Genomic DNA, 23,115 nt, shown 5'->3' with positions numbered 1-23,115 from the left:
TGTGCCCTCTGAGTCCCCTTCTTATAGCTTTCCCTATAATTGTCTATTCATCTCTTTCATGAGAACTAGTGCTGCTGTGCAGTGCCCATTTGTGACATCATCATTGCTTAATGTCCATACAAGTAATTATTATTACTTCATACTGTTCTTCCTTGGGTTCTCAGCAATACAGCTGGCTAGTCTGAAGTCCATTAGATGAAAGGTTGTGGACAGAATGGATGAATTAAGATTCCTATGTTTTTAATTAAATGGATACCGGAGCACAGGGTTCTGGCTACAGTGATGGGCAGCTGTGCCAGGCACTAACAGGTATTGCCCAGTAAAAATAATAAATCACAATATCTTTGTTGATAAATCATGAAGAAGCAAATAATTGCTTGTTATTTTGTTTTCTCCTGACCAGAATCACTGTTCTCGTTTTGTGTCATAAACTGGGTTTGCTGCCATTATTGACTTATCATATAAAGGCAGGCCAATGTGATTCTTTACAGCTGATCGACTTTCCCGATAAGGTTTATGTATATGACACATGTGCTTTGGCTGCCGTACTGCTGAAGAAGAAAAAAAAATTTAAGTACGTCATGTACAGTAAATCACATTGAAGAATAGAGCTAAATCTTTAGGTACACATGTATAATTAAAAAAAATTTTTATCTTTTGATATGAACTAAAAATTGAGAAAAAATACTCCTATATTTTTACACAATAATTCAATGTTTTAATTTGTTTGTCCTGAAATTTCATTTAATAATGTAAGTTTTGTTGTTACACGGTATCAGGCTTAGATAATGAGAACATACCCTGTCTCTTTCACTTCACTCATGTTTGCGATCGGAAGGCTCCATTTTGTATCTAAAAAATCCAAGAGCAGAAGCCTGGGTGCAAATTAAATTCCCTTAGGGCACTGTTAATTAGCCAAGTACCTGTAAGACTGACCTATCTTCACATACTAACCTCTACAGTACATGTACATGTACTTCTAGCTATAATCACGCAGCAGACATGTTTGTGTTTGTACCGGTACATGATAACATCACAACATTTAATCTTCATGCTCCAGAGTCTTTATTATCATTGATGGGTTTTATTGCCAGTAAATAAATCACATGTAACTGGTGTAATTTCCATTACTATTTAAATGCTCAAGAAAACTCTTCTCAAGAAAAGTATTTATATTCCTGTGCAATAGATTTGAGCTAACATAGTATGATAGTGGTACATGTAATAAATTATTAATACCTTGTTGGTAAAGTCATTAAGAATCCTTTAAATTCTTAAGGATTTCATATTAATGATCTTAACAATATAGATCCTTACATTTACATTTTAATGTATCAGTAAACACATTTAATAACTTTTTTTTTGATGTAAAATGTGAAGGAACCAACCATAAGTAACGTTCAGAAAGACTTCTGTAACAGATTAATGACTGAGGCTATTAATTGTCCTGATGAAGGTACCTGTAAGTATTTCCTGTAAGTATTTCCTGTAAGTAAGGATTTCACTTTGCATGAATCCTTATAGATGGCCCATGCCTATGTACAATGTGCTTAAATTTTGAAAGGAAATATAGTATGATGTCAGGTAATTTGAGACACTCTTCTTCAGTGGTTGAAAAATATGAAATATTCTCTTCATTTGTTAACTGATTCAGAAATCTACCCAACAGTGGAGAATCTGAGCATATACTCAAGTATGCATGATAAACAGCTTTCCTGTACAGGTCATTAATTGGTCGGGAACTATCAAGGCTATCACAGTTAGGAAATTTTGGACATACGTCAGATGCATTTGGACACTTTTTGTTTTTCCAAAATAAAAGACTCTTTAACAACAGTTACAACAAAGTGATTGTTTTTTTGTTTGTTATTGTCTTGCAAAAACAAAAAAAAACAAAAAAAACAGCTGGCATGACATCAGGTTTTTTAAATATCGACAGTATACATGTAGTGTGTAAAGGCCAATGCCATAAAATTCAGTAAGAATGTATTTAACACTCCTCAAACAATGTAGACAAAAATAATTGAAAGCATTTTTATGCATAGTTTTCAGTAGCCTGACTGTACTTTCTTTTTACTTCAAATCTAACATTTACCTTAAACCAGTGAACTGCTTACACTTTCAGGCAGCCATATGGTCTTGAAGTATTGTGTGCTTGCTGTTTTTCTTTGTCCTGCAAAGGATTAAGGCGAGATGAGCTTTGATATCAGTACTTGTCAACAACTTTATTTTCACTTCAAGGAAACCCATTAAATGTTCACAAACTTTTACACTAACAATACTTCTCAGACTATTTCAAGGAACATCTGGGATGAACTACAAACAGGGACAAAATGCTCACATGTATTCTGATTATGAAAAAAAAAAAAACAATTTTACATACTGCTTCAGACTTCCAGTGAAGTTGTTCATGGGTTTAGTGATAACAGTGAGGAAGTCTGTTGTTCACATTGCCTGTTGAGATGAAGGGTCCAATTCAGCAGGCTAAACTCTCCAAATACTAGGGTTGAAACGGAAATAAATACAAGTACATGTAAAAAAGTTGCAGAAATTACTTGACAAATCCCCAAATGTTTACATGTATTTGCATGCCAGGGGAAAGACTTTTCTATCCTTTTCTTTTAATTAAAGGGAAAAGGGCACGCTGAAGTAACTGTGCTAGCTTTTCACCAGGTATAATTTCTTTGTTATAAAGGCTTTCAATACACTTGTGAGCGCTCATTACAAATTTTCGTGAAATGCGGCATGTTTTCATACAGAATATTTTTTCAGATTAAATATAACAATTACTAACATTTCTATTGAAGTAATGTCCAAATATACTGTGCTGTGAATAAATATGATTTTTTTCTCCTGAACACGTGATAATGCATAGTGCCAAGTGAGGGGATTATAGGTGTGTTTGAGATAAGAACACCTTTGATCCCGCTGACAATGGCACAGGTACGTGATTCTCACAGAATTTACACCTATACTGAGAACAGACTCTGTTGACTCTTGGCAACAGGTACTTATCAGGTGACAAAGATGAAAGAATTTTCTGCTTTTGTAATAACATGCAAATGTGGCTTTGGTTTTGTGCACTCTTTTTAGGATTTTAATATTTCCTGACACCTATTTTATTTTTAACCCCTACTTGTTTAGTATATAACAGTTTTGAGGAGCTTATTTTGAGGAGCTGTGAACTGAGGATGATTCTAAACATGCATGTCTTTGAGATCTTTTAAATCACTTACAGAAGTATTAACATTTCTTAATAGCCTCGGCCCACTTCCTCTCACCATAATGCTGGCTACCACCAAATAAGTGAAAATTTTTCTCATACTCTTCAAATAATTATATAAATAATATATATATATACATATATATATATATAGCCAAGGAAATGCCTTTCAAAATATACATGTATATGAGTCTTTCTAAATTATAACTGCAAGAAAGATCAGAATGAAATGTATTCACTGTTTCTGGCAGGCAGATAATAATATACTTTGTTGTCAAGGAAATTTGGAAAAACAGTTTCAAAATGGTGTCCATATGATTATGAATGCATACTGAAGTAAAAAAGTTTTTGTGGGGTAGATTGGTGAGATAACAGTGTTAGTGTGTGTTCTGGCACTATTGTATAATACTGAATGGTCTGAGTTGACTAGTGACAGAAACCTCAGTGCAGCTTATGAACAATCTGACAAGCAGACAAACACCAACACTCTACCTACCTCAAAGAGAGCAAGGAGACAGGTGCCAAATCAAGTTACCGCTTGACGTTATGAAGACGCTTGTTGGTGTGGATTACTTGTAAATCCTCTCTCCACAAACCAAACTCTGCTTCTCCCACAGATTGATCTGTTTGCCTCCATATCTATCAAGATAGTATTGCAAAATGGGCTTGGTCCTTCACTGTTGTGCTGAGGGGATATTGAAACACGATACAGAAAATCCTTTCAGTTCAAATCAAGTCTTGACATCGTGTGTTTGGTTTGAAGATTGCAGAAGAGTAAGAGTTGTCGCCATTGAAGTGTCCGCACCAGGCTGTGCCCGCAGTCTGCACAACAGGCCGTGTATTGAGCCCTGAAATCTACAGGTAGATCCTTTAGCAAAACAAGATAAATCAGGATCATTGCAGAGCTTAAAAATATACTAAATTTAGACAACAATCATTGGCGCTGTGAAATCCAAAGAATGGGATGTGCTCTTTCCCTATGACGTAATATGCAAACTTTTAAATTTCTGAAGATCATGATATGCAGATTAGGGTTAGAGGTACTTCCATCAAGATTCATTAAAGGCCTGAAGTCGAGCAAAAGGTTATGCTCTTTCACATGCCTTTGTTAACTTTTGAATTTTTGAACAATATATCATATCACTACAAATTACATTTACAGGTACCTCCTTCAGCTTTCATTTTTTGTGTTTTTAGGCTTTTCTGGATACACGTACATGTAAGTACTGTGTGCATGTGTGACAAAAATATCTTTCTTAAGATGCACATCAGAAGTACATTATAAGGATGTGTCTTTAAAACAAATAAAAAAGTGAATAACAAATTCATACCAACATGATTAGATTTGTCCATTGTACGTCAGCTTCATTATCTATATGGTCGAACAAAGTTTGCTTGAATGACTTGCTGTTATATCCGTATGTATATGATTCAATAATTTGGAGCACAAAATGACAAAAGGAATTACTTGTACATGTATGTATGTACATGTATGGAGAATGTTGGTTGAGAGAAAATTGAGGGCACCATGTTTTGCGAGTCAAAGGGACTTGCTTTGGACAAGCAGTTTCCAGCATACTCTGTGTGTTTATGCTTGAAAAAAATGTTAGTAAGGCACTTCTGTTTTTAGCTGTCAATATTTAGTTTGCTCTTTTTATCTTCTGGGCTTGTGAATGAATGCATGAATGAATGAAGGAAGAAATGATTAGGGTTTTAATTTTTTCAGACATTATAAGCTTGTGCAGTAATGTTTGCAGTGCGTGTGTTAAAGTGCGTGGATATACTTGTATTTGAGTTTACACATGGTTGTTTTCTAGGTATTTACCAAGGTGTTTGAAGATAGGCATCCCTGGTATAATATGGTATGGGAAGGGGACTGACGCTACAAGGTTCAAGTCTTGTCTTAAATGACTGTAGAAGGGCTGTTTTTCTCTTAATGGTCAGCCTAAAAATTAAATTACTGGACATTAGAGCTGGTGTTATGCCTCTGGCTATGGCATTGTCGAGAAGCAGTCATCCATGAAGCGAATCCACCGCGTTCAGAAGACTGCAGCCGCTTGAGGATCCCAAAAAAATGCTGAGTTGATATTCCATGATGGTGTTGATACATGTTTAATAAGTTTGTTGAATGTGACCAGGCTATTGAGTGCACAGCACAGACTCTTTGGGGACTAGCCCGTGATTGTTAGAGGTGCTGTGTCAGTGAAGAGGCTCAAGTATACAACAGACTTGTGTTACCGTCTGCTGAACATTATCAAAAGTGCCAGCTTTAGTCTGCCTTGTGACATCGTAGTCCTGTCCTGAATGCCTTTGTAATGACTTCATTATTGCAGGGTTTCTGTGAGAGCGGGAGAGAGACTTGACAGAGCGAAGTGTGGACCTAGCCAATCTGATCTGATCCCAGAACTACAGCAGGCACATGGTCTTAGCCTAGCTGAGTGTCACCACAACTCCTGGCCATTTACTAGTTTCGTTACTACAGAAGGAAGAGTGAACTTCACCAGCACAGAGATAAACAATGCAGAATTAAAGGCTGTATTTATCCGTGTATTTACTGGAGCACCTGTTGACACCTTGATGATACTAATGATAACATAGGTAACCAAGATCTACCTGTAGAGATCCGAGCCCTGATAGAGAAGGGATTAAGTGGAAGATAGCCTGAGGAAGTGTGTGTAGATCTGTACACCTATTGTTTCCTCTTCCCCTCAGGTTACCCTCTGCTATAGCACCTGTATCAGACGACAATTACTCGACTTGATGATGCTGGCGTGGTTACTAATGAGTCTAGAGAAATCGCTCCTTAGACAGGTAAGCCTTATGAAAGCTTGTTTTAACTTTTTTCCAGTTTGTGTACAGAGCTGAATTGTTTAATTTATTTTTATGTGCATGGTTTAAACTGAAAAAACTAAACAAACATATTAAATGGTACCAAATATTATGAAAAGTTTATTTCTGGTGTTAGGTTATTAGGTTTGATGACTTAAATTGTGTTGCTTACTCATAACCATAAGTCTTTGTGCACATGGTAGTTATACTTTATCAGAGAAAAAAAATAAGAAAACATGCCTAGACATCTGATTTCTGAAAGTGCTCAAGCTAGGATTAAATGCAGTACACAGATTTAAGATACAAATCAAGTTTGTGTGTACTTTGGCTGCTTTCAACTTCAGTAGTCACTTAAATGTACATGTACTTGACTGCATGCTAATGTGCACTAAAACAGTTAAGACATGTCATGGAATGAATGCAGATTGATGCATGATCATTTTGATTTCAAGCCATGAAAATTTCAGGTACAGGTAAAGGCTGCTAAAGTCTGCTAATCTATGTGGCGGAGATAATTACTGCTGAACTGAATAATATGGATATATTAGAGAAGGTTAAAATAACAAACATCAAATTTATGGTTTTCCTGGTTACATTTCCTTTTTTTTTCTTTTCATTCACAAATATTAGTTAGTTGTTAAGTTATCTATAGGTTATCATGAATGAATGAAAACACAGTGCAAGTGCTGACATATTAGGTTGCTAGAGTTTAGAAGTCGGCAAGTGTAGTTGTGAAAGCCATTATTGGTCTGGTCATTACAGGTGTTACTCTTGTTTGTTGCAGTATAACTGCCAATGCCCAGATAAATCAAGCTGGTTAAACTGTTGACATAGGGCTGTGATTTGTACAGTGATCTGGAAAGAATGTAAACCTTGTGTCACTTAAAGTCTGATTGCTCAAGGGAAGGTGTCTGTTGGTAAGGTCACAGAGTTTGTCATGACCCATGATTCCATTTGTCAACATAACACAGTTAAGTGTACATGAAAAATTAAAAACTGGAAATGGTTCTAATTGATAACTGTTTCCGTCATTTTACTACGTAAAAGTACTCAACAGCAATATCCAAATGGAATCACCAGACCAGATCACTACATCAAGATATATTTTGGAATTTCCAGTAATTCTGTTTTTTGATAAAAAAATTATAAAATAATAAAGGAAAAATATTGTCTTCATTGATACATGTATGTCCTAATACGCATAACTCAATTTTGGAATTACATTTTCCAAGTAGAATTTTTTTTTATTTTAAATAAAAGTTTTTTCTGGTTAGAATCTCTCCATTGTTGCACACAGTAGACATTCTCAGAGTTTTGAATAGGTAGGGAAATTACAGACTATTTTTAGAATGAAATATAGAAAACTAATAAAACAGGATTAAATTAATTATTCTGAATTATGGTCTTGGGTGGGTTTGGTGTCAGATATAAATAATGATAATCTGCGAATAATGCCATGCTGAAAGATTAGCAAGTAGCCATATCGTGCGCTTGCACTGTGATCCCACTCTTTTGTCATGACATAACCTAGTGTACATTTGCTTTGCTGAGAAATCAGGGCCCAGTTCCACCAAGCTACCATATGCCAATTTATTTGTAACTGCTATGCATCATTGTATCATATACTGTTTGTCTTAGTATGATTAAAGATCTGTAGTTTATGGTTAGAATCAGCTTTGCCTAAACTACCTTTGTGGAACTGCATAGCCTAGGTCTGATCACAGAATAATTGTCTAATAGTTACTAGTTAATGGTTTGGAAACGCTTGCAATGACTATGTTCACCCAACTTACATTACTCCTTGATCATAACGATACATCTGGCACAGATGTGGGACGGAACATCGGTGTAGGAAGGACATAGTATCACAGAATGATTGTCTAATAGTTACTAGTTAATGGTTTGGAAACGCTTGCCATGACTATGTTCACCCAACTTACATTACTCCTTGATCATAACGATACATCTGGCACAGATGTGGGTGGGAACATCCGTGTAGGAAGGGCATAGTATCACAGAATGATTGTCTAATAGTTACCAGTTAATGGTTTGGAAACACTTGCCATGACTATGTTCACCCAACTTACATTACTCCTTGATCATAACGATACATCTGGCACAGATGTGTGAGGGAACATCGGTGTAGGAAGGGCAAAGTATCACAGAATGATTGTCTAATAGTTACCAGTTAATGGTTTGGAAACACTTGCAATGACTATGTTCACCCAACTTACATTACTCCCTGATCATAACGATACATCTGGCACAGATGTGGGAGGGAACATCCGTGTAGGAAGGGCATAGTATCACAGAATGATTGTCTAATAGTTACTAGTTAATGGTTTGGAAACGCTTGCCATGACTATGTTCACCCAACTTACATTACTCCTTGATCAAAACGATACATCTGGCACAGATGTGGGATGGAACATCCGTGTAGGAAGGGCATAGTATCACAGAATGATTGTCTAATAGTTACTAGTTAGTAGTTTGGAAACGCTTGCCATGACTATGTTCACCCAACTTACATTACTCCCTGATCATAACGATACATCTGGCACAGATGTGTGAGGGAACATCGGTGTAGGAAGGGCATAGTATCACAGAATGATTGTCTAATAGTTACCAGTTAATGGTTTGGAAATGCTTGCCATGACTATGTTCACCCAACTTACATTACTCCTTGATCATAACGATACATCTGGCACAGATGTGGGTGGGAACATCCGTGTAGGAAGGGCATAGTATCACAGAATGATTGTCTAATAGTTACTAGTTAATGGTTTGGAAATGCTTGCCATGACTATGTTCACCCAACTTACATTACTCCTTGATCATAACGATACATCTGGCACAGATGTGGGACGGAACATCCGCATAGGAAGGGCATAGTATGATCGTATTATGGTATCCACGTATGATGGTTGTAGGATCCACGTATGATGGGCGTAGGATCCACATATGATGGGCCGAGTATCCACGTATGATGGTCGTAGGATCCATGTATGATGGGCATAGGATCCGTCCATCATCCTTGTAGGGTTTTACGATACACACTAACATTCACACATGAACTCATCTAATTTATAACAAATGCCGCGTTGTTCAACACCAACCTTGTTTGTTCTCTCGGAATGAAAAAATATTCATAATTAGTTACCAGCATGGTTACTTATTCACACATAATAAAGATAATATGCAGATGTAGTTTTGACTGTTTCCGCAATTATTCGGTAAATGCAAAACCTTGATGTACGTGTACAATACATGATTTTCTTTAGTGCAAAATTTGAGTGTTAAATATGGTGTATAACACCTTATACATGATAATTGCGCACCACAAATGGCTAATTCGTAACATTAGTACAGCTTTTGGCGAGAACTTACATAATCTCCAGTTGTCCGGGATTGCTGTTACGTTTTTACATTCCACTGCGTCAAGAAGTAGAGAAAAGCAGAACTCTGAAACCATGCATTGGGCTAGTTCACATTTATACAGGCTTGAATGAGAGAGAGTTAGGCAAATGATACACCATTCACTAATACTTTTCTCATCAGTAAGCAGACTGAAGATACATCATGTCTTGTTTATGTCTATCGTGGAGGCAAGGCTAATGTGCCGCAAAACGGCCTAAATGTACTGGCTGATCAATGATGCCAACATCCGCACCAGCCGCCTATCATGGCCGTATGGACCATGTAGGATCCGCCCCACATCCGATCAAGATGGGCAGATGCAATATCTGAGCACTCTTTACCATTTTGTCATTGTATATGTTCCGACTATCCTATCATCCCATGAAGTGTCATAGCCCAACTATCTTCCAGTTAAGTGTCACGACCCGAGAAACCTGTGCCGTGTCATCGTCTCAATATCCTGCAAAATGTCATGGTATCATCCCATAAAATGACATAGCCTCAGTATCATCCTATAAAGGTCATGACCCCAGTATCATCCTATAAAGTGCCATGACCCCAGTGTCATCTTATAAAGTGTCATGACCCCAGTATCATCCTATAAAGTGTCATGATCTCAGTATCATCATATAGTGTCATGGCCTCAGTACCACCCTAGAAAGTGTCATGACCCCAGTATCATCCTATAAAATGCCATGACCCCAGTATCATCCTAGAAAGTGTCATGACTGCAGTATCATCCTATAAAGTGTCAAGACCCCAGTATTATCCTATACAGTGTCATAACCCCAGTGCGATCTTATAAAGTGTCATGACCCCAGTATCATCATATAAAGTGTCATGATCCCAGTATCATCCTATAGTGTCATGGCCTCAGTATAATCCTATAAAGTGTCATGACCCCAGTGTCATCCTATAAAGGTCATGACCCCAGTGTCATCCTATAAAGTGTCATGATTGCAGTATCATCCTATAAAGGTCATGACCTCAGTAACAACCTGTAAAGTGCCATGACCCCAGTGTGATCTTATAAAGTGTCATGACGCCAGTATCATCCTATAACGTGTCATGACTCTAGTGTCATCTTATAAAGTGTCCTGACCCCAGTGTCAACTTATAAAATGCCATGGCCTCCATATCATCCTATAAAGTGCCATGACCCCAGTATCATCCTATGGTATCATCCCATAAAGTGTCATGGCTCCAATATGATCCTGTAAAGTGTCATAGCCCCAGTACCATTTAATAAAATCATGGCCCCAGGGTCATCCTATAAAGAGTCACAGCCCCAGTGTCATCCAAAAAGTGCCAAGGACCTGGTGTCATCCCATAAGTGTCACAACACCAGTATCATTCCATAAGGTGCCTAGGACCTGGTGTCATCCAATGAAGTACCGTGGATCTAATATCATCCTATAAAGTATCACCCTATAACAATCAGCACCCAAGTATCACTCTGTAAAGTGTCATGAACCCAGTGTATCACCCTTGAATGATCTGGTATCATTCTTCAAATTGATGTGACTTCTGTGTTATCCTTTGAAGTGTTGTGGCACCGTTAACATCTCAAGTATAGTCACCCTAAAACACCCCATGTAGTGCCAGGCCACTGTAAGGTCCAAAGTGTTAGGCCACTGTATAAAGGTCCCAAGTGTTTCTGAAGTTTCCCTCTGGCCAGCATGCCTCACTCTTGCTTGGCACTGTTTTTTGGGGCTGTCCATTCAACACAGATGTGAACTCTAGGGTCTGAAAACTCCCCTGCATTTAGCCCAGTCAAGCCAATTTCCCAGTGAAAGGGGCGCTTCTGGAAAAACAGGACTCTGGCGTCATACCTGAAACCCATCACTGTGACTGAAACTGAGCTATGAACACCTGTAACCGGCTTTTGTTCACGCATCATTTACACCTTTCGTTTAACACCTGATTCAGTTCTTGGCTGACTGAGGCCATTAGGCAGGAATTTGCCCAGTCTTGCTGGGGGCCATTTCTAACCTGCCATCCCTGGAGAGGTTGAGATGGTATGAGCGGTAATCTGACACTGGGATGGTAAGGGCTGATGGCAGACTGGCTATACTATGTAGCACACCAGAGGGTATCCCTAAACCCAGGCTTGTCTGAATCTAGGGAAATCTGGGCAAGCATAAAGTAAGTTGTAGGCACATAGAGAGAGTGCCTGAATGGCATAATCTAAAGTTGTTCTGTAGTTCGTGTCTGCAGTGCCTGGGTTAAGTGGACCGTACTCTGCACCTCTTGCTCATAACCCGACAGTTAGAACACCAGTGGCTGCCTGTGTGTGTGCTAGTGTTGGATATAGATTCACAGGAAAGAAGTAACAACAGAATTATTATCAGGTACGTTCAGGTTTCTGTGTGTTCATGTGGATGTAGGTCCAGATGTGGGCCACAAGAATATGTGTCAGGGGGGAGAGTCGGGCAGAAGAACTCTACCAAAGCTAATGCTATCTGGCATCTGGAATCTCAGCTTTCTTCACCATTCAGGGTTTTCCCTTAAACTCAGTGGACCAAATTATGGGTTTGGAGATGGGCCTGTATTTCTGTCCTCTTCAGGACATCATGTCTGATGGAAGGGTAGTTATTAACTGTTGTATTGAAGTGAATCATGATCTGAAGTACTTGTATGTACCACTAGAACGATAGAACTGAAGGTACATGTATAGGGTGAAGAATAACAGTATAATGCATACAGCACAGAAAGAGTACAACAGGAAATCTGCCCTGCTAAAAGAATAGTGTTATTTATACACAAATACAGAAATAGACTCTGAATGAGAGCGTGTTCAGCAAGATGTTGAGCTGAAAGGCATTTTCTGTGTCAATTTCAGGATAAACAAGAGCCTTATATAGAAAGTGATTTACTGCTGAATGTGGTGTGTGAGTGAACAAAGGTATGAAAAGCAACAGCTTTTTGCATTCATTTTGCAGATCATGTTCATACATATTTTGAATATATAAGCAGGAATGGGATATTGCTGTCACAATGTTTCTTGTCCTACACACGAATAGTGATATTCTGCATACATGTACCTGTGAAAGGTTGATAACATATACGTGTAATTTTGTGCTGAATGTTATTGTCAGTATTCATTATGTTGTATTCCATATACATTGTGTTACATATAGGAATCAAGATGTAAACTCCATTTATCACAGCCGGTTTTTTACAACTACAATAAATTAAGCAAAAATATATTTTTGAAAGAAAGAATTTTGAACAATGGCAAGAGTGAGTTTTTGGTTTGAATGTTTTTCTAAATTTAGAAATTTGTAAGCACTTATAGAGGTGTAATAAGCATTGTGCTATAGCCACAATACCAGCAATGATCATCTTTACAATGAAACTAAGGTTTTAAAGTTATTTATACATATATATTAATTTTGAAATTGTGTGTGGTTTTCATATTTTGAAAAGCATGTAGTGCAGAACATTGCAATATGCTTAATTACATCATAGAAGGATGAAAAAATATTCTACAAAAGGTAGCATAATAAAAAGAAAAAGGAGAAAAGATAAGAAGGTATAAAGTTTGAAGCAACATGTGGGATGTAAAAATTAATTTTAGATGTTGCACTCACTGCCCTTTATGATGTCATGTTTAAATGCTGTGAAATCTTTATTTATTGATATGTCGTCAAGTTCATCATTATATCTTTTTTTTTCGACAGCTGAAATAGAATTTGCAAAAGTAATATTGTAGAATTTAGATATTTGAATAAAATACTTACATTTGTGAGCAGTGGTGTGCATCTTTTTCTCTTGTGAGAGTGAACATAAAGAAACTGCCAACAGTTGACCTCTTTTCAGTTTTTTACTCATCCAGACTTGACATCTTTTTTTCATTTTACTTTCTGTGTTTTTTGTTTTTTTTTTGTGTGTGATGTTTAAACATGACTCCGTCATTAAGGTTTGACGCTGCTGTCTGATGAGGCCCAACATGTTCTGGACCCTGTCGTGCAGACTCACAGGTCTGCTATTCTCACTGACATTGATCAAAAACAAGTTCTATAGTGGTCCATGAGCAGTGAGACAGCAGTGCAGGAGTAGTGGTTAAGGCGCTTGCCCCTTATCCACAAGCTTTGTAAGTACATCTCTGGGGCTTTGGGAGTGCGCACCTGAAGTTCAGGTAGGATAATGAATTCACAGTGTCTGCCTGCTAGAGGGGGCGATATCTGTCTATGATTTGCTGATCACAGATAGCAACAGCGAGGGGCTATTTCTTATCGTGATAGTAAAAAAATTCCCCCGCAGCTGACTAATTAGGCTTATAAGCCACTGATTAATACTATATCTTTGTCATACTTAAGAGACTAGATACATAAACCTACAGTACAATGAGATATGCAAATTGTTCCAATAACCCGGTTTAATATGTCAACATTTTTTACATATCATTAATATATGCGATGGGAATCACAATTAAAAATTTTTAACCTCATCTCTAGCTGGCTGGTTTGTGTTTGGAATTACTTGTGCTATTTCTGTTTTTTGCCCTTCATGTGAGGATGCTGTAGTGTATATATTATATGTGTACCTTTCTAAGGGTCAAAATGATTTAGAGATTGTTTCCCAGGATACATCATAAATTATTTGAAAAAGATAGTATTGATTTTTGGACCACAGAATTATTGTACCTTATATATGCTTATCATTTTGATGGTCATATAACATTTACATAATGCAAAAAGTCATTAAATTAAGGCAGTTGTATTAATATCATTTTTGTTTCAGGCAAGAACCAATGTGACAGACAGATATAAATGCTTTATTAATTACATACAATTCTATAAACATACCTGGAGTAATGTAGCAAGTTGTTAAAGTTTGACTTCTCGAGAATATCGTATAAAAGTGTGTTTAAGTTATGCCAGGTAGCATACAGTCTTGTAAAATTCAGAAAGCTTGTCTGGAATTCATGAACTCCCTCAACAACTCCCACATAGTTCTTCAGCAGTTCATATCGTTCATCAGCGGTTCATGTCACTTACAGCATTTATCGACAGATCACATCGTTCAGCAGTAGTTCACATCGTTCAGCAGTTTACTGTGAAGCTGCTGGCCTTGCCTGCATAAATTGTATATCTAAGTAAATTGTCAAGAAAATTTCGGTATTGTTAATACATGTATGTGTAGTAGAGCTGTGTTGAGGTTTATCTCCAAGTCAGTTGAATAAATTATGAAAACTGATACGGCAGGTGAATATCAAAGGCACAGCATACTTGTACATGTATATGAAAATGTACTTAGTAATCTGAGAGAAAAACCATATTATGATTCCTTGGAATGTTGTTCTTCTTATTGGTGTTTATTTGTTTGGGTGAAATCATTAGAAATTACAAGTTTATAGTTTGCAATTTTAATATAACTTTTTTGCTTGGATTAACTTTCTGATATAAAAGAAATTGTTTTCCATTCAATTATTAAGGGTAGTAGAGGTACTGTTGTAGCTAAAGACACCAGTTTAATTGTCAAATGACTCAGCACTTAAAAAAGAAAGACAAAAACAGCACTTCCATGTAAATTACAGTTTAAGATGTACTGTAAAATTGAGAGTTTTGTTCCAGCGTGAAAAAATGTGTTTTTTAAGTTTTTACTGATCTGCAGAAATACAAGATGCATATCCTTAAAACAGGATTCTTTTTTCAAAATATCTGAAAGCAGTGTGCTTATGGTCAAACTTCTTCACAAACATGCAGCAGTTACATGTATATTGATTAACTCCAGATAGGCTATGCTCCAGAATTATGACATTCATACCGGTAGATGAATCAAGTGTGTTAGAAGATATTACCGGAGATGAAATCGGGAAGGTGGGTATCTGATTAGAGGTGTTACTTACCTAATGAAATAAGTGGGTCATAACAGGTGCTCCCATCTGTGCAGGCACACTTTAGTAGATCAGTAATTAACGAGTTAATGATCTTAGCAGCTTGATCTAATTGAGCTTGAGTCTTTGCCAGTCATCCAGAACCAATTAGGAGCATTTGCTTGATTCTTGGCTCTGTAAGCTCTAGATTGGCACACAGGGTGATGGACTGTTCCTGATCCAGATGTGGAAGATGGTACTACAGAGTCTACACAGTGCCAGAATATGGGGTCATCTTTCAGGATATGCCCTCTGCTGTTTATGCTTGGTTGGAAGAGGTGGCAAACGCAGGGTGAAATACAGTGTTGACCAGAATCTGCATTCATTCCAATAGCATCTCTTGAAAAGACCACAGTTTCTGAATGTAGGCTGTTTAAGACCAATTTTTTAATTCAGAAATTCCATTTTCTTAATTTGACTTTTTGGTCTCCAAATATACACTGACATGTTAATTTAATCACAGATTATACAGGTCATATCACTGGCTGTCTTCTGAAGATGTAGTCTCTGATTATTTGAGGGTAAATAAACGAAAACTATGAAGAACATTGTACATACAAATGTATGTATTAATTTAGCTAAAAATCTGTACGCTGGAAGAATGACATTTGATCTAAGACACCTTGGTGTGTGCATCTTATTTAGAAACCATCATGATAAGCTTATCATTGGGATTAATGTGCTTGAGGCCAACAGTATTGAATTATGTTGTTGGAGGCATTCCAGGCAGGAACCATGCCCCAGAGCTATCAGCCAGTTAAGGAACTAAAGTTATAAAAAAAAATCCTATTAACTTCATCATAATATGCTGACATTTTTTCCTTTTTATTGATACATGTAGTATCGAATTGGTAAGGAATCAGTTTGCATTGCTGTTACATGTACAGATAGGTTCCATAAGCATAAGCCTCTGTATGTATGTATTCGGGATCTGGAACTGAGGGATTCATTCTATGGATCAAGAAGCTTTTAAGTAGGTGTATCCAGACTTGGCTTCTCTCTGGTTTTGTCTCCCAGGGTAGTACCAGCTGGCCCTGTACTGTGCCCCGGACAGATCAAAAGCAACTGTTACCCAGCCACATGCATGTGCTTAACTGTTGCATGACTTCACCCAGCTTCTTTTTCTTTCCAACAGAGCTTCTAAATCTGACTGGAACTGTGCTGTTCTTCTCACTCCTGGACAGTGTTGGATTACCCAGTGGAGAACAGCACAACATCCCTACTTCAGGCCTCTGTAATATACCAACCTCTGACCCGTTGAAGGAATGATACAAAAAAATGCCAGAGATTTGAAGTCAGGGTTGACGAAAGACTGACAGATGTATCTGGTAAGTCGATTAACACTCAAACTTATAACTTCCTGAGGCTCTCAAGTTTTGTCCATGTCATGTTAGTCTTGTGAAGTGAACAGCTTTGTAGTCCTTGGATCACCATGTTGCCACTGGGTCTGTAATAACAGTCAACCAGCAAAGTGAGTGATCCAGCCACCAAAGCCTTTGCCATCTCAATAAAAAATTTGGGCAATAAGTTATTGAGGACAAATTATGTTCATCTTGTTGAAATACATGTCAGGAAAGATGGATATAATGTTGTCCAGAAGCCATGCTGTAATAAAACTTAGTTACTGTGTGCATGCAAGAATTCACCCATTGACTTACTAAATGGCCTGTCTCTGAATGAGCATGTCTATTGGTATTGCATTGTACAGAAGACAAACTTGATTTGAGCAAAGATGGCAAGTGAGTGATTTACTGCCTGTCAGCAGTCAACAGGGTAAAGTGATTTTTTTGCAACCCTCATGATTTGTTTGTGAGTGTATGTGGTGAAATTAGTTCTTGTGCCAAATAACTTCAAAGGTTGTGACAGAAGCTGCCTTTGCTGTTCAGGATTCTGCATGCACACAAACAGAAGGTATATATTTCTTATCTTCCTCGTTGGGTGTTTCACTTCCACTGGGCTTTTCTGCTGTAATTTTGGACCCTCACTGGTAGAACGTTCTTCCCTTTGCATTTGCTTCCCCAGTGGTATAGAAAACAATGTGGCTGGGTTTGTGCAACTGTCCGCAGGCTGTATTTGTGGGTGCACACCTATGGAAATATTTATCCAGTAGAGGAGATAAGCAGGGCCCAGCTGTCTGAAATGAGGAAGGTGATGCCCAGTGGAACAGGGAAGATGTTGACACAACCTAACCCTGGCTAAGGTTTCCTTCTGTCTTGGGCAGGTGATGAGTCTCAGACCTAAATACCCTCCCAGCAACAACTCCCACATTTCTACATATAATTCCTATCAGCAGTTTACTGTGTTATCTCCACTGAAGACACTACTGTTAGCATTATCTGACCCTATCCAGTTCACTATGTTGCTCCCATCTGTCCCACACCATTTTCCCTGACTGCAGTCAACATACTGTGTTCAATTCAACCAATGCTCCTCCAGGTTTATTTGTACCTGCTGTACCTTTAGAGATCAGCTTTTGGTATCTTTGTATTTCCTTTCCCCTGTGTCGTAGATAAGCATCCTTTTGGTGTATGTGTATACAGGCCTGTTACACTCAAACATGTTGGCCAGTTATTAGGTTTCAGGGTTGGCCCATAATGTTGCTCCCTTTCCCTAAAAATGTTCTGATATAGGCCTAAGCTTTCCCCATTTTAATCAGCGTGGGTGCTGTTTCTGGAGAGTAGGGGGAGCTGTCTGTGACTGGGCTGTCTCTCTTAGACTGGCACCACACCAATCAGCCACCATCTGAGGTCAAGACCTCTATAAACAGGCCTGATAAGACAGCCCAGAATCTGCTTCCTTCCCCAAATCACCTAGCCCTGGTACAAATTGTGTGCCACTTGGTATGGGCTTGAAGGTCAGTTAACATGGATGGGCCCGATGGCTCTTCCTCAGGAGTTTCAAATAAACTGCAGATAAACAGGAATATTAACCTTTGTTTACTCTTGATTTGTTTGTGATTTAATTCCAATCAAGGATTTCCTGTTTGAAGCTACAGTACATGTATGTTTTGTTTAGCTGAGTATAGGTAAAGATTTCTCATTTCTGTCATACACGTATCTGTATATGAAGTTAAAATTACCATACCATTGGGCATACTGTTGATTGAAATAAAAAATCAAATGTCAGGAACAGAAAATTTACATGATCAAGGATTGTAGCACACTGGTATTTTGGTGTGGAAATAACATTTCTACATATGTACAATTTAAACATTGTAGGGAAACCATCAATATTGTGACAGAAAGGAAAAGACGCTGTTGTTGTGAAGTTGTTAATCAAAAACTATAGTCTGAAGAGCAGGACAGCATTTTCCTGATATCATTAATATGTCACTACAAGAACAGAATGTAAATTTACATAGCTTTCTTCCAAGAAGACAGTGGAGAAAAAAATCACCAAAAAGCAGAGTTTGTCTGTGTCAGTAATCTGAGATGACTGTTACAGTTGTGGTGCCAGTCAGTGTGCATGGGTGAATAGATTTTGTAATGGAAGCCTGATAAAGCAACAGCTGAGACCCTGTGATTTATGCGTGTCCTAACCCAGTGGCTTGTCCTCATAAAAGAGGAAGTGCTCACAGATAACAGGCATTATGGGTGAAGACTGGTGCCCTTCTCCTGTAATGAGAGGCCGGTGTGATGGCCTAATGTCATTCCACATTGTTACCACTTCTCCCTCTCCCAGTAAATCACTAGACTCCCCAACCTGATGATGTTTGCAATCTTTGACCACAGTCTCTGGATTTTATGGCCAGGGTGGGCTGATTGTTCCACTCGCATGGGACAGGGCCAGTTTTGAACACTGGGAAGATTGACGCTGGGAAACATACCAACGTTAACTCAGAAGTGCACAGTGTATTTTACTTAGGGTGGGGTTTACTAATTGTAGGACAAAAATCATTGTAGATAGTGTAGCAGGCATTAAGTCCATGCTCTACCTCTAGAACTGCCTTTCACCAAGCGTAAGTGTAAATATTAACTGCCCATCTGAATTATAGCAAGTGTAGAGTGTGGACAAGAAGGATGTGAATCAGAGTGGGCAAGGGATTATTGAATAGCAAATTATTGAATTCAAAATTATTTGCATTAACTGTCAATCTGCCCTAGCCAAAACACAAATCAGCAAAATTACCAAGAAAAAGTTGATTGTGACTAACACAGTTTATGCAGTATATAGCGAAAGGCAGCTCCTTTTTAAAAGTAAGACCATGCTGTAAAGTCACAGTACAAAAATGAATAGAATTTATTGCTTGTAAATTGCATTGACAGTTGGCAGTGAGAAGACGCCATAAATTTATTGCTCTTTGCTATTCATTTAGCTGCAAGCAAAATATATATGGATGCCAGTCCGGTTGGAACTGCCTTTGGTAAAGGTTTTGTAGAGTCATATACATTTCAGCTCTAATGACTACGCTTAAAACCAATGTTCATGTAAGTCAAAATGACTTTTCTCATGTCAGAACTGTGAAAGTGATTTATGACAATATATTTTGCTTCTCCTTCACCAAGATAGATGAAGAAAATTATAGGACCCAGGAAGTTGTGAAATTTGAGCCAAGAAAGCCAGTTTTCTTACTGGGCAATCAATCTGTAATAAGAATCTGGTGTGTGCATGTATACACTTATCAAGGAACTTTCTCTGCTACCACTGATAGGATTGCTTCTCAGTCTTTGAAGAACATCTCAGTTACTATGGAATGAAGTTAACTTATGTTTCAGTCATGGTCTTTTGAATCTAGTAGTTGCTGCTTCCACATACTGTGAATACATTGTGTACCTATAATGTCTTTATTGGCGGTGGAAACCATCTGCTATTTTTGTTTTTTGTTTTTTTGTTTTTTTGTTTTGTTTTTGTTTTTTTTTTGTTTTTGTTTTTTTTTTTGTAGCAGAGGGAATGGGTGATGAGCAGGGACAACTTTAACCATGATGTGGTTCAAGCCAGCCCTGTTTCAGTCATGTCATGTTTGTGTGGGTGTGTTTGGTTAAAGGTGGAGGAAACATAAAAATGACATGAAGTTGAGATGAAAGAGTGCAAAAAGCTATTCCTAAATGTGGTCTTCAATATTTTTTCCAATTTTTCCTTAACAAGAAAAAGACACTTGAAAATAATTTTTGTATGGTGGGTATTTGGGACCACCTTTTGGTATTTATAGTCTTTGTTTAATAATGTCATAAATGAGGATGTAACAGGTTTAATAAATATTTTTGCACTAGAATTTGTTCTTTTCAGCTAAAAATGTATTAAACCTCAATTTGGATATATTTTTAATATGTTCATAAATATTATCATACTTTAGGTTAAATGCATATGTTTCGATGTAAACAACAAATTCACATTCAAATAAATTTATTAGACAAGCATCACATCCTTATTTAGAACATCATTATGCAACAATGATAAATACAAAAAGTTGGTCCCTAATACCCACCATACAAAAATATTTTCAAATACCCTTTTCTCTTGAAAAAAAAAATCCAAAAAAATATTAAAGATCATATTTGCCGATAAGTTTTGCCGCTCTTTCATCTGAGTTTGCTTTATGTCTATGTTTTCTTCTCCTTTAATTAAATGTGTTCATTGGAATTTGTTAGATCAATGACTTTTTTTTCCATTGTTTTGTTAAAGAGATCAGATCAGCTTTATCATTAAGTTAATTGGCTTCCAAACACTCGTCCTGATTGCTAGGTGCCATAACAAAGCTGCACCATGTATGTAATTCCAGTCTGTCATGGTTTTGTGCCTCTCTTTGATACATATTTTTTTGTCCTCGTGTTGCTTGGTAACTTTCTAATTTTAGGAGAATTTGAAGAATTTCGTTTTTTGTAGCACTGGTATGTTAAGGCACAACCTATAATATCTGATTGTGAGCACAAAACTAACATTTTAGAAAAAGAACTGACAACTTCCTGTAGCTCTAGAAACATTTATGATTGGAAACATATACAGTATATGTTGCCTGGAAGCCTGTCCCCTTAAATGTCTCAGGGTTAAAACATTGGTGGTGGCATACAGTTAACATCTGGTGGGCTGGGGATTTTATCATGCTGAGGGAATAGTGAAGGCTGGGGTCCACCAGAGCACAGTTATGCAGATTCTCTGGGGGACTGGGGTTAGCTCCTCTACCCTCACAGGTTTTAGTGGTAGGACAAGTGATCTGGAATGAGAGGGTGCCTGGAAACATTATACCTCCCAACCCTCATGTCTTATCAAAACAACCTGTTGTGGGTGACATTTGACTTCTGCAGGGTTGGCCTCCACTAACCAGCCAGTACAGTATGCCGAAACAAAGGAGAGGTCCCCACAAGGTTCAAACATTTTAAGAGTTTTGTAGAGATGCATGATGATAGACACTTACTAAATGTCCACCTGATCATTGCTCTTGTTAAGTCATAGCTGAAACAAAATGAAGTTGACCATGTCTTGACTTCTTTAACCTCCTAAAGCTGATAATGTGTGTGCATGCCTCCTAAGTGCATGTTTAGCCAGCTTGTAGTCATCCTCATTTATGCAGAATGGTTAAATGCCCTTTGGCTGGTTATTCTAAATTGTATTGTGTGAGGATTTTTTTTTTTGTCTTATTTATTATTCATCTTCTGTTAATGAAAAATTAAAGCATCTTTTGTCACATTTGGCTAGTGTTCTTAGCGTGCATTTGGGCATATGGGCCTATCATAAAACTTAATGAAATGTATATCGTCTCATTACTTCACAGGTTTTCGTGTAGCTTCAGGTTTGCCTAAGGATACAAAATTTCGGAGCATGTGGCTGTTAGTGAAGTTATGTTACTTAAGAATTGACCTGCCTGTTACAAAAGTTGCCATATTCAATGACAAATTTAAGTTTGAGTGGAACACATACATGTCCCTAGTTTAGAAACTGCTGTGAAATTTAGGTGCATCTATTAGTGTTCCAGCTTGTGACCACATGGTACAGTGTACATGGATGTAAATGTTCCAGAGGTTGCTGTGTACAGTAACAGTCAGACTCCAGTGTGGGATGGGCAGGGGGCCATGCTTCTACTGCACTACATGTATATCAGTATACATACTCCACTGTACCTGTATGTACTCTGACAACCCCTCAGTGGCCACTGGTCTTTGTTGTCCAGGTTCAGGCTTGGCTGGTCAGCCTCTGGAACAGGTTTAGAAGGACCTATGCCAAGTGAGCTCATTGTTTAGAATACAAACACCCAGTTTGAGCCTTGACAAGGTGATAACTGAAATGCCAATTGATAGCAGATTTCTGACACCCCATGATCTGGAGGCATTCCAGCAGACATGTGATAGCTAGCAACCCTCTCTTATGCCCTCTGCTGTTGTACTGATGTGGGGATCAGGGCACAGACACATGCAGGTCAGGGCTATACTGCACACAGGATGGATTCTTTTACCAGACAGAAGGAACAGTAACAACCAGTTAATTCACAATATATCACAAATGATCAAATGAGCCATAGTAATATTGTAGTCTTTCTAGATATGTGCACAAGTACATGAAATTTTCACCCTGTAAATGGCCTGTAAAATATTACACCCTTTATGCCCACACTAAGGTTTTTTGAAACTCTAGAAATGAATTAAAATTGCTTTAGTCCCTGTTTGAAATGAATGATCAGTCAGAATCAAACAAAATGTGTCACTTGATAACTGCTTTTTAATGTAGTTGAATGCAGTATATTCCATCTTTAAGAGGCTCTTTACCAAAAGTTTTCTGTTCAGCAATTTATTTATAAGATACAAAGAAATTCAACCTTGAAGTATGAGTTGTA

General features: G+C 37.7%; 1 protein-coding gene and 1 long non-coding RNA gene across 10 annotated transcripts in view; one reads left to right on the top strand and one right to left on the bottom strand.

Annotated features, from left to right (window-relative positions):
- LOC135461793 (zinc finger protein GLI3-like) overlaps positions 1–23,115 on the top strand; it is an 81,065-nt gene that overhangs the window by 4,126 nt on the left and 53,824 nt on the right. For 3 of the 9 annotated variants that reach the window (XM_064739026.1, XM_064739027.1, XM_064739025.1), the window contains 4 exons: positions 3,987–4,084; positions 4,421–4,442; positions 5,557–6,034; positions 16,486–16,678. The gene's annotated coding sequence lies outside the window, so the exon portion shown is untranslated. Of the gene's footprint in view, positions 1–3,974; positions 4,085–4,420; positions 4,443–5,556; positions 6,035–15,251; positions 15,295–16,485; positions 16,679–23,115 lie in introns of those variants that run through there. The other 6 variants (XM_064739031.1, XM_064739030.1, XM_064739028.1 and 3 more) reach the window with 5 other exon arrangements.
- Positions 10–22,756, bottom strand: LOC135461795 (uncharacterized). Its single transcript, XR_010443397.1, has 3 exons — positions 22,406–22,756; positions 3,720–4,091; positions 10–2,500 (listed from the first exon to the last, which is right to left on the bottom strand). It is a non-coding gene; the product is annotated as an uncharacterized LOC135461795 (long non-coding RNA).

This window comes from Liolophura sinensis, chromosome 1, assembly GCF_032854445.1.
Source record: "Liolophura sinensis isolate JHLJ2023 chromosome 1, CUHK_Ljap_v2, whole genome shotgun sequence".
Classification (NCBI taxonomy): domain Eukaryota; kingdom Metazoa; phylum Mollusca; class Polyplacophora; order Chitonida; family Chitonidae; genus Liolophura; species Liolophura sinensis.
This window is presented reverse-complemented; position numbering and strand designations above follow the sequence as displayed.